The 13388-nt window shown below is 37.9% G+C and overlaps 1 protein-coding gene and 1 long non-coding RNA gene across 20 annotated transcripts in view; both read right to left on the reverse strand.

The window, feature by feature from the left end:
* BCAS3 (BCAS3 microtubule associated cell migration factor) overlaps window positions 1-13388 on the reverse strand; it is a 463099-nt gene that overhangs the window by 371075 nt on the left and 78636 nt on the right. The window lies entirely within an intron of this gene.
* Window positions 4974-8812, reverse strand: LOC311610404. The gene is made up of 2 exons (XR_014792958.1): window positions 7717-8812; window positions 4974-5759 (listed from the first exon to the last, which is right to left on the reverse strand). It is a non-coding gene; the product is annotated as an uncharacterized lncRNA (long non-coding RNA).

Here is a 13388-nt window from a genome sequence, read left to right on the forward strand (position 1 = left end):
CATAGTGGCTTTTTTTAAAAAGGGACAGAGAGACAGAAACTTTGATGAGAGAGGAACATCGTCAATCAGCTGCCTCCTGTATGCCCTCACCAGGGACTAAGCCTACAACCTGGGAATGTGCCCTAAAACTCAAAGGGAATCCAATCGTCAACCTCCTGGTTTCTGATCAGTGCTCAACTGCTGAACCACACTGGCCAGGCCATTAGTGACTTTTCTACTCATAGTCCTCTATTCCACCCCCATCTTCAGACATCTAATGATTCTCATCATTGAAGTTTCTATTTCGCTCTCCTCTCTTTCTCTCTGAAATCAATAAAAGTATTTTTTTAAAGAGGATTCTCTTCCAATCAAGCCTTGAAAGCATCCTTGTAAGACCCTAAAGTCAGGACCCAGTTTGTCCTTCTGCCATTGTACTACTTCAAAATAACATCAGTTGCCTTTAAATTTCAGCATTGTAACTGAAGTTATAATTTACTGTTTATATTTTAATCTAATTAATTTCTTTACATAAAGTAGTATATGGGCAATTGCATTAAACTAATACACTTTTACATAAATTTTTAAATTTTTTATCAATATAAACTATTCTGAGACAAATCTCAGAGGGTGTCTATTTCTTCAGTTCTTCTAATTTACTTTTTTAAAGCAACAGAGACAGTTTACAAAATAATAAAGCTGGAAAACTACTGAACATCAAGTGTTTTAAATTTTAAAAAAAGTTATTTTAATCTTCATAAGTTATATCAGTAATTTGTTCTTAATGAATTGAGGTTATACCGTTAAAAGGTTTGACCAAATGTACATAACCACATCATTTGGTTGAGTGATCATCAGAATTCTCAATCCATTACTTCAGAATTCTTTTATATACAAATAATACTATACATGTTGTAAACATGAGGAAATATTCTGACAGTCTGTTTCAGATCTAACAATTACTACTTTAAAAAAGTCAACAATACAATGAGGTCAAGACAAATGAACCACTTAAAGGACTCTGAATTGGAATTGAAATTAAGCTTTTTAAATATGTACAGCTAAATATTGCTGCTGAAGTACATCTTTTCATGTTATAATTAATAATCCCTTTTCTATGTCAAAAACTAAATTATTAAATTCTAAAAAATAATAAATGACCCAGGTATGTTGAGCCTTTTGTGAGGAGTTAGTATAATGTTGAATACTTTTTTTTTTTTAATATAGATTTTTTTACAGAGAGGAAGGGAGAGAGACAGAGAGCCAGAAACATCAATGAGAGAGAAACATTAACCAGCTGGTTCTTGCACACCCCCTACCGGGGTTGTGCCCACAACCAATGCACATGCCCTTGACCGGAATCGAACCTGGGACCTTTCAGTCTGCAGACTGACGCTCTACCACTGAGCCAAACCGGTTTCGGCAATGTTGAATACTTTTGCATTATTTGTGTATAAAGAAATGATGATGGATCTTATGCTCTATTTTTGAAATGTAAATACCACCTAAAAACAGTATATTCACTAATTTTTTAATGCTATATGGGGGGGAAAGAAGTTACAAAAAATACAATATTAAACTCCTATACTCAAATTTATAAATATCTAAAATATTTCTATTTCTAATCTCAGTCTAATTTTTATAATAATATGCTTTTTTAAAAACCTTCTTTAAAATATGATTTTATTGATTTTTAGGTAGAAAGGGGGAGTGAAAGATAGAAGCACCAACCAACCTCCTCCTGCATGCCCATGTACTAAGAACATAGCCCTCAACCTAGGCATGCCCCTGACCAGGAATTGAACTGGTGACCTCTTAGTGCATGGGATGATGCTCAATCCATTGAGCCACACCAGCTGGGTAATAATAATATGCTTTTTGCTTTATATTAATATAATTTATTACAATCATAGCCATTTCTTATCCTGGACAATGTTTTCAAAATAATATTCTTTGTAATGCAATACAATGAGCATCACCTTAAAGCAATGTGAAATATGGCTTTTATGATTTGAAAATTCTAAACATTAATACCGTTTTCCTTTACAAACACTTTTATTATTTTTATTCATGATATTTAACAGATTGAAACAAAATTAGAAAAGCGGAACAAAGTATCTGAGAAAGTGACATTTTCCAAGAATGTGCATGTATAAGTGAAACACAAAATAGCAAAGACATCTTAAATCTACCACAAATTGCAAGAAGCATGGAAACACTTATTTTTAAATGGGAAAAAGCTGCACAACCTTCAACATGTGTTACTGAATCTAATCCTTTAAATATAAGAGGAAAGTTTTTGATAGAATTACATTATTTGTATTCTTATTCAGTTCCTAAAGAACAAAAGCCACTCGGTTGCATGTTTTATTAAGTAATTAAAAAGAAAATGGAAACTTAACCATATTAAAAGCTAAGTTTGTGATTATCCTACTTAATATTTTTCTTCAAAGTTCTGAATAAACACTGGATAATTAAACCTTCCAACACTACCCCAAGTTGCAAGAGTGGTAGTAGTGAAGCCTTTATTGGGAGGCAACCAGCAGGCAAAGGTAACTTCTCCACATAAAAGTAGGGGGTAATGTTAGAATTGGGGGTCGAATCAGATGTTCGTCACATACTGCATAACAGGCAACCAAAGACACCCTGCACTGGATTTTTTAAAAATAGGTATGTTATTTGCAATGAAATACAAAGATGTGTTGGAAATACTCTACCTTTAAGGGAGAATTTAAAATAATTAGGTATGTGTTGTTTTTTTAAAACCGTATAGAATAGAACGTTATAATACAAGGAAATATGTTTAATATATCACAGTGAAAAGCAAAGGCAATGAAAAATTCAAATTATGAAAAATATGTTACAGGGGGAAAGTCTGCAGTTGACTTCATATATCCATCCTATATAATAACAGGCTAATAGGCAAACTGACCAAACAGCAGAATAACTGGTCGCACACTGACCACCAGGGGGCAGACACTCAATGCAGGAGCTGCTGCCTGGTGATCGGTACACTCCCACAGGGGGAGTTCACGGCTGGAGAGTGCAGCAGCGATGGCCAGAGCCTCTCACCTCCGTGGGAGTGCTAAAGATGCCTGACTATGAGGAACAGGCCTAAGCCAGCAGTTAGACATCCCCTACAGGCTCCTGGACTGCAAGAGAGTACAGGCCGGGCTGAGGGATTACCCCCCCCCAAGTGCACAAATTTCATGCAGCGTGTTATTATAAATATATATATACCATCCTATATAATAAAAGCCTAATATGCTAAGTGTCCAGTCTTCCAGTCATCTGTCGAAGTAATCAAAGCGTAATATGCTAATGATATGCAAAGACCGCTCAACAGCTTGCAATGATGTGCACTGACCACCAGGGGATAGACTATCCGACTGGTAGATTAGATAGATTGCTTCTGGAGTCCCGCTGATCAGGACTGAGAGAGATGGACCGGATACCCCTGGAGTCATTCTGCAGTCCCCCTCCAGCTGGCCAACCTCCCGCATCCCTTCCTGGCCCCAATTGTGCATTGGTGGAGTCCCTAGGCCTGGCCTGCGCCCTCTCACAATTCAAGACCCCTCAGGGGATGTTGGAGAGCTGGTTTCAGGCCAGTCCCGAAGGCCAGGCCCAAGGACCCCACTGGTGCACGAATTCATGCACTGGGCCTCTAGTTTGTTACATTAGTGGTTGCTTTAGTACAGCACTTAAATTTTTAATAGGAAAATTTTTTTAAATGTTTATTATATAGCACAGATCAGCCAACTATGTCCCAAATCCAACCCCACTGCCAGAATCACTGGAATATATCCACAGTCACTTTTTCTTTATTTTCTATGGCTGGGTTGATCAGCTAAGCTTAAAACATTTCATATATGGTAAACAAGATTTCAATGATCTATAGGGTAGTGGGGTTTTTTCCTAATGTAATGGGGCTGTTTTACACTGTCCTTCTCAGTGGTCTTATAGTATTTGCTTCAGTTATTGTGGAGGAATTCAAGGTGAGCCTAGTTCCTTAAAAACTAGGAACTCAACAATAAGACATCATTCTAATTTTTTACATTACCGCCATTGCATTACTTTGCCTCTCTTATTTGGGAGCAATATATATGTTCTAGTTTTCTTCCCATTTTCTCAAGCTCTCATTTCCCAGTTTCCTACCTATTCTTTCTCTCTCTCTCTCTTTTCCTCTCTCTCTCTCTCTCTCTCTCTCTCTCTCTCTCTCTCTCTCTCTCTCTTTAATATATACTTTATTGATTTTTTTTACAGAGAGGAAGAGAGAAGGATAGAGAGCCAGAAACTTCGATGAGAGAGAAACATCGATCATTTGCCTCTTGCATACCCCCTACTGGTGATGTGCCCGCAACCAAGGTACATGCCCTTGTACCTTGGAATCGAACCTGGGACCTTCCATTCCGTAGGCCGACACTCTATCCGCTGAGCAAAACCTGTTTCGGCCTTATTCTCTCTTCAGTGATGCATTTGTGGATTTTTCCGCCATCTATTTCTTCCCATAGGTTTTGTCTCTCCTATTATATTCACCCTTTCTTCCCAGAGTTCTTCTATTTGTTTTATTTTCTTCCTTCATATGTAATAAATTATATAAAATTATTCTGAAATATTTGTTTATAATTATCAATTGATCCAATAGCAACACTATTCTACTGATTGTTTTTCACCTACCAGTAATATCTTGCTGAGTTAGGTTTTTCATTTGCCTGTATCATGTAAGTTTTCAAAGAAAAAGTTGTTCATAATATTTCTCTTAATGACCATTAGATCTGTAGAAATGCCCCTTCATTTACTCTTGATATTGGTAACTTGTGTGTTCTATTTTTCTTGATCCATCTCACTAAAGGGTTATCACTTCTATTAGTGTTTTCAAAGGACTTTTGGCTTAACTGATTTTTCTCTGTTTTCTTTCACTGATTTCCACTTACTATTTTCTACCTCACTTCTTTTAGGTAAACTTTCACACCTTTTTTTGATTCATAGGTGAAAAGCTTTAGATCTTTCTTCTTCTCAACTGAAAGCATTTAGTGCTTTAAACATCCATCCCTCTATCATTTTGTTACATCCCAGATTTTCTTTTCTTTTCTTTTTTTTTTCTTTCTTTCTTTTTTCTTTAACGGTGCCTTTAATGTTCACAGCCAGTGTCCCACGTCCCAGGCAGGGCCCAGACTTCAGTAGAAACCCCCCGCCCCGCGGCGGCCTTCCTGCTTTCTCCTGAACCAGAGGGGCTCCGGAGCAAACGAGGGAGATGTTCCTATCTCCATCCCTCACTCAACTCCACCCCAAAGACAGTGGCACGGCCCACACAGGGGCTGTGGTGGCCGTCAGGGTGCACACTGATACATGGATGTGTGGCCATCAGAGCACCCAATGGACCCTGACAGGTGTTCTGTGGGATGGTGACCAACGTGGCACTGACTGTGGCAGAAGCTCACCAAAATGACGTGACCACAGCGTCCAACAGGCCAAAGAAGATGCAATTGAAAGAGCATCACTGTCACCACTTGAGGGTCAGCCACGGGGATGTCCATCCGCGTCCGAAGGGCCAACCACGAGGTCACCCCCAGTGTGGCCATCAGAGCACCCAATGGGTCAACCCGTGGAGGTTTTCACGGTACCCCATGGCCCACCAAGATGTCAAAGGCAGTGATCACAGTACCCAATGGCTAGACATGATGCCCACGGAAGCAGCGGTCACCACAACGAGTAATAGAGCAAGCCGTTAACTGGCGCGGACAGGCCAAGGGTCACCAGAAGGATCAGGCCGGACATTTAACCTGGGATACTTTATTTTATTTATTTTTTTAATAAGTTTTTATTTTTCATATTATTACAAATGTTCCTTTTTTTCCCCCCACCATTGCTCTCCTCCACCAGGTTCCCACCCCACCCTCTGCCCTTTCCCCTCTCCCCATTGTCCTCATCCATAGGTGCAGTTTATGTTCAGTCTCTTCCCACGCCCCCCTCTCCCCTTTTCCCCAAGAATCGTCAGTTCACTCCCCTTCCGTACCTCTGATTCTATTATATTCAACAGTTAATATTGTTCATCAGATTTTTTTAATTTCCTTGGTTTTTAGATTCACTTGTTGATAATTACGTATTTGTTGTTCATAATTTTTATCTTTGTTTACTTTCTCTTCTGAAAGAACCCGCTTCAGCAATTCATATAATTCTGGTTTGGTGGTGATGAACTCCTTTAGCTTTTTTTTATTAGTGAAGCTCTTTATCTGGCCTTCGATTCTGAGTGATAGCTTTGCTGGGTAGATTATTTTTGGCTGTAGGTTCTTGCTATTCATCACCTTGAATATTTCTTGCCATTCCCTTCTGGCCTGCATGGTTTCTGTTGAGAAGTCAGCTGACAATCGTATAGGTGCTCCTTTATAAGTTACTACCTTCTTTGCTCTTGCTTCTTTTAATATTCTCTCTTTGTCTTTTGCTCTTGGAATTTTAATAATGATGTGTCTCGGTGTGGTCCTCTTTGGATTCCTTTTGTTTGGAGTTCTGTGCGCTTCCTGGACTTGTAAGTCTAATTCTTTCACCAGGTGGGGGAAGTTTTCTGTCACTATTTCTTTCAGTATGTTTTCGATATCTTGCTCTCTCTCATCTTCTGGGACCCCCATAATTCTGATGTTGGTTCTTTTGAAGTTGTCCCAGAGGTTTCTTACATTATCTTCAATTTTCTGGATTCTCTTGCCTTCTAGCTTCTGTGGAGAAGTGTCTTCTGGCTCTTTATGTTCCAAATCTTTGACTTGATTCTTGCGATCTTCCCTTCTGGTTTTAGGACTCTGTAAAATATTTTTTATTTCAGACAATGTATTCTTTATTTCTTGTTGATCCCTTATCATTTCTTGTTGACTCCTTATTAATTCTAGTTGATCTCTTTTCATATCCTCATAGGCCTTATCCATCTTTTCTAGGAAATTCTTGAAAAACCTTATAAGTGTAGATTTGAACTCTATATCCAGACGCTTTTTGTCCTCCATTTCTTTCGTTTGTGATCTATTTTGTTGTCGCATTTCACAGTTACAGATGGGACGGGGTTTCAGGGTGGAGCCTGCAGCTTTGGCTTCCGTCAGCCCCGCCCTATAAGGGTCCTTCAGTGCTCGCTGCGGGCGCCTCTGAGAGAAAGGTGCCCTCGATTTTCGCCTGCTGCCAAACAGTCTATGCTCTCCCACAATGAGCCCGGTATTGGGGTTCAGTTCAGTTGGAAGTGGAGTTGGAGGTGGCGTTCACAGCAGTCTGGAGCCCCAGTCTCCTTCCCGTCAGGGCAATCCCAAGGCACAGCCGACTGTCCCTTCTCTGGGGGCAGTGTGCGCGCCTCCAGGACCTCCTTTCTCCGCTACCCCGGGGTTCCATCTTACAGCCCAGCTCCCTATGGCTGAGCCTGGGTCCCCAGGGTCTGGCCCAGAACTGGGTTCAGAGCAGTCGGGGGCCCAGCACAGTCGGAGTTTTATCTCCTTTCCGCTAGGGAACGCCCGCCAGGCACTCGGCCTCCCTCCTCTCTGGCTCCGTCCTCTCCGAGCGCGCCGCGTGTCTCTGTACCTTGGGCTTTTCCAGCTCCTCCGCGCCTCCTTCTGGTTTTCTCCTTACTTCTCGCTGTAGAATTTCCAGTCAGTCAACCTTCCTGTAGTTCTGGGCAATGTCCGTTTTATATTTTAGTTGTATTTTATTGAAATTGTTGTGTGCGGCTGCGGCTAGGTGTTCACCTGGGCGCAGCCATCTTGGATCTCTAACCTGGGATACTTTAAATGACAACACTAGCCGAAAACCGGTTTGGCTCAATGGATAGAGCATCGGCTTGGGGACTGAAGGGACCCGGGTTCGATTTCGGTCAACGGCATATACCTTGGTTGCGGGCATATCCCCAGTGGGGGTTGTGCAAGAGGCAGCTGATCAATGACTCTCTCTCTCATCGATGTTTCTAACTATCTCTCTCCCTTCCTCTCTGTACAAAATCAATAAAATATATATTTTTTTAAATGACAACACTAAAGTTTGGCCCAACTCACCAAAAGATGATAATTATATTAACTTTTGTTAAGCAAGTACAGAGGTCAAATACCTATGCTGTGTAAAAGCATGTGTGTTTTTAATACTCCAATGCTACCCTAAAACTTTATAAATGTGCAAAAAGATTAAGTATACATATGAAATCAATACAAACCAACTTATTAAACATGTCAAAGAAGCCTACAGTTCATTATAGCACTTGAGACACATTGAGAAGTGAAGAAATGCTAAAGTTAACAGCTTATATGAAATCTACTTCTCAAAATCAAGGAATATCAGAATGTACCTAAAGAGAATTTAGAAAGAATATATGTAAAAACCTATAACTTCTAGTAATTTCCTTCTCAATAATTAAAATGAGAATGGAAAATCTAAGCTTTTTTTTTTTTAATAAAACACCTAAATTTATGTTTCCAAATCAATTCCTGTAATTTGACTTATTAAAGTACCAAAAAATAATTATTTATACACCATATAAAGTTTGTTTGTAAGTTGGGAGGAATATTTATATTCATATTGGTTAAATGTTTTTACAAATCCAAGATAAAGCCATGTCATGTTATTTCTGCAACGCCTTTATCCCCCAGAAGCTGAGCTATTAAGTTATCCGAGGCCAAATTAGCCCCCTCATCAAGACACAATTCTAGGCCTGTGGGTTTTGGAGATTTAAAAAGGAGCTAAAAATAAAAAATCTATATACTTTTATAAACACATATTTGTTGTACAAATAATATCCATTTATATTTACACATCAATTTAGCTAAATCGTGGTATCGGGTGTAGAAATAAAGCAGATGAGATTTCAAATGAAGTATAAACTAAAATTTCAACAGCACCAAGTGCCTAAAGATATATAGATTTGGTTAAGACATAAGTAGTTTTTCAGTTTTAACAGTATTATTGCCGTAAAAGAATACTTTTCACACAGTAGTAAGAAGAAAAATGTTTTTCTTATTTGGCTGCTCTTATAAAGGTAAGGGGTGGGGAGCAAAAGTTGTGAAATCCATATATTACATCCAATGTGGAAAACCATTTTGAAACAATATACTAGAAGTGAAAATGTATAACTGCTTTCCACTGATCAAAATGTTTTTATAAACATAATTTTGAAATGTGGCAATTTAAAGAAATAACCCTCCCTCACAATTCACAAATAAAACTAATACATGAATGGTTGTCAATGCAATGCCAAAGTATAACTACACAAAATGCAAAATACTAAGGTTGTATTAGAGCAATTTGTAACCACGGCTAACCACCCCAAGATGCGAATTTCTGACACAACCTTATAATTTTAGATTTCATTATGAGGAATTAAAAAAATACTACCTTTATAAACTATAATACTACCTTTATAAACTAAAGCTATTTCTATGAAATACCTAAATAAAAGACTGCCAAAATAAATTTCTACCCAAGTGAAACCATGATTTTATTTGCATTTCAAAAGAATGTGATTGCTGTTTTTCAAGAATTCTCTAAAAAGGACTTAAGATCAGTAAAGGGCTGGAGCTGAAGTTACAAGTTAGCACAGACCTTCATAGGAAATAAGGGCAGGCTAATTGAAACCTGGGTTGTCTTAGAATATATAAAATGCAGTCACTGTGTTTATGCTATATACAGTATAGAATCATTGACTCTAACAGCAAAGGATGAAAAGCAGGTGGTTATCACAGAAGTTATTCTATTTCAAAAATGTGTACAAGCCAGAAATGTTAAGACACACAAATGGAATGATGTAATGTTTCAGAGAAATGTCTCTAAGATTCTAGTCCCAGTCGAATGGACAGCTAAAAATGGAAACTGGAAATTCCCATTTCAACTTCCAGGATTAAGCAATTTAATAGTGTGACTCTACAAGGTGGTTCAAGTTCATTTTTTTAAAAAAACGTACTTTAAGATCCACATTCTCCTTTAAAATGGACAGAATGCTTTTTCTCACTTAAAAATAATTTCTTTACATTTGGAAACTACATTTTAAAATAAAGAAGAAACTTAAAAAAAAAAAAAAAAAAAAAAAAAAAAAGCCTACCTCAGGCAAGCCTCAGTTCACTGGATCTATGTCACATTGATTTATAACAGTTATTTCTTTTGGAGGGGGAGGGGGGGGTAAAAAAGCACACACAGATGCAAACAATTACTCTATTTTTGTAGGCAACAAGTGAGGTGGGTGGTAACTGAGAAATTTTTTAAAAATCCTGTCAGAATATTCTGCTTTTTCTTAAGAAACCCTCCTCACACAACAAACGTTTGCCACATCAGAGAATTTCCAGGGCCCGAAGCACCACTTTGATTCCAGACCGCTGCAGGCATTAGCAGGAGGTAATTAGGGTAAAAAGTTCAGCCACAGTTCCATGTCTAGAGTCCTGCCAGAAATAAATTTCCTCTCTCTTCACTGGTTTCTACTGTACCCTCCCTACGAATCATATTGAAAACACATTTATCTTTGTAGAGTCTGTTCCTCTTGTAATTAACGTTGTGGCGTTTACAGTGTTTAATAATTCGAACCGGCCCCAATCGCAGCCGTTTGGTCGTTAAGAGTGGAGGCGTGCATTATCATTTTCCCTCTGTTGCTGCTCCATTTGAGAAGCGACACACACACACACACACACACACACACAAGTGTATGCTGCAGCTGTTTCCATCAAGCTCTCTGGTCATCATAAGCTGCTTTTTATTTCCTTGTTGGAGAAAGGTGCAGGGACAAAACTGACCAACAAATGCATTCAGATTGTGTTCTAGGAAATGTTTCAAGGAAATGAAAAGGACTATTATGAAAACAAAATAAAATAGAAAATGTAGCTTTACAACATACAAATGTATTCTATTTTATTGTTTCCAGAGAGCAAACTATGAAGTGTTATACTATTTTAAGAAAGTGATAAAACCTATATATACCATTTAAAGCACTTAACATGTGTGTGTGTTTTTTAATCTCCAAAGGTACACTCAAAGTATTATACTGTCTCTTGTTTGTGCCCCTATCTTCATTCTTCGCCACAAGCACATTCACTCACACCAGGAGGCTCTGATTAATATGCCACTTATTTCACAATAACTGTTTTAATCTTCTCTGGATGTTGTGCTTAAAAACAAGATGTTAATAAAATTATTTGAATGCTAAGAAAAACCACTTGTTCTAACAAGTGGTTCTAACAAAGGATAAAATCAGTTAATACTAAAATACACATTCAGAACACAAACTAAACAACACAACAAAAATAAAATCTTGCCTCTAGGATACTATGGTTGTGACTCTACCTTTTTGAGACCAGAAAGCTTTTTTTTTTTTTAATTATATATTTTTTAATGATTTTTACAGAGAGGAAGGGAGAGGGATAGAGAATTAGAAACATCAATGAGAGGAGACATCGATCAGCTGCCTCCTGCACACCTCCTACTGGGGATCTGCCCGCAACCCAAGTACATGCCCTTGACCAGAATGGAACCTGGGACTCTTCAGTCCGCAGGCCAACGCTCTATCCACTGAGCCAAACCGGTTTCGGCAGAAAGCTTTTTTTTTTTTTTTTAAATATAAAAATCTGTTTATAAACATAAAGTAATATTTAAATCATTCATAATTTTTTTCAGGATTTTTAGCAAACTGTAAGCCCAAGAGAAGTTTATCTTTTCCAACTCTCTTTAACCTAAGATATGACTAACAGACTTACACATAAAAATAAACAAGGAAATTGTGGCCCTCTGTACTTCTGCACAAATACAGAACCCAAAATCTTTCAGCATTAAAAACAAAAACAACAATTTCCTCCACCACTTCACTTAGCATGACTTTTCCCACAAAGTAACTACCCAGCACTTCCCATTTGTCCTTTTCCCCCTCAAATCTGATGGCTTCAAGGATTTCTGCCATCTTTCAGGCAAGTTTGCCAACTAGACTTGTGTAACAATATCATGTTATGTACCATTATAGTAGGATTACAATTCTCAATCATAAAGAAATGCTATTTAAAGATGTTCAATCATTGGAATGGTACTAGGAAGAGATACTATAACTAGCTGAAATATAGTCAGTGCCCATAAATATTTTCTTGAAAGAATATAAAACCCTTCTTAGAATAAAAGAAAAAAGAAACATTAAAATTAAGCATTCCTTGGGGATGGAAGCCTAGGTGATCAATTATATTGACATAGTCAGTGATTAAAATATATTTAAGTCTTAGTTAAAGCAAATAACTTTTCTCAACTCCCAATTCTTTGATTCAAGAAAATCATCAAGTCACAAGAGTGAGGTTTAGCAAGAATTTATTCTGTCTAAATACCATATAGCTGCATCAACAAAATATTGCCCCCCCCCCCTCAAAAAAAAAAAAAAAAACACTATGAAATAACACTAGATTTGGAAAATCTCATGGATCACCATAATGAAATATTTCATTTTCATCATCAATTTTGTGCTTATTAGGGTTATCGCAACACAACTGATCTCTTTTCAAGGCTTTTTCACTGCGCACATGCTCTGTCCCACCAGAAACAGAGGAAGTCTGCCTGTACGCAATTCCACCAAGTCGGAATCTATGCAGATGTTCTTTCCCATTTGGTTTTCCTTTAATTTGCAAATCTTGTAATCTAAGCCTGAAGCTAACTGAACCAACATTTAAACCAGTATAGCAATATCAGCCAAAAACCCAATCTGTTTTCTATTTATATGTCAAGACTGCATCCTTTTGGTGGCTGAAAAAACTGTTGTTTTGAAATGATTACACAGAGAAACTGCAAGCCTGTTAGTAGTTGTACGTACTGGTTGGAGATGGAAAGCTTCACTTTTGAAAGGCCTTTAGTTTAAGATGCAGAGCATAAGAAAAAACAACGTTGAATTCAAGAATCCCACCTTTATGATTTTAACGGCGTATTAAAGTCACCTTAAACAGCATGACAGCAAAGTATCTCCCAAAAATAAAGACGTCGGTGATAGTCAGAGACACTTATTACACAAAAATGTGCTGCCTCTAGTGAGTGCCAGGAAGGGCAGAAGGGATGCATTAGAAAGGGCATGAGAAAACCATTGTGTGTGAGGGACATGCTCATTATCCTGATTGGAGGGATGGTTTCGTGGGCATATACAAATGTCAAAATGTATCACACTGTACACTTTATGTGAAGTTTGTCATGTTTCAATTATACCTCAATGAAAATATAAATATATAAATATAACATGAGGTTCTTTGGGAGGGAACATAAACTAATTATCATTTTCCAATGAAAGTAAAGGGCTCCTTATTCATTAGAGATGCTACCAGGTCCATTTCTGGACTAGGACGAGAAAGCTGACAAACTTTAGCACAAGTACTGGATAAGGTGGGCACAGCCATATTTCTCCAATAGTCACATAGATATACATTTGTTCTTCACATGTATATGAAAATAAATATGTGGTA

The sequence above is a fragment of the Pipistrellus hanaki genome (genome assembly GCF_964339955.1).
Source record: "Pipistrellus hanaki genome assembly, chromosome: 16".
Lineage (NCBI taxonomy): Eukaryota > Metazoa > Chordata > Mammalia > Chiroptera > Vespertilionidae > Pipistrellus > Pipistrellus hanaki.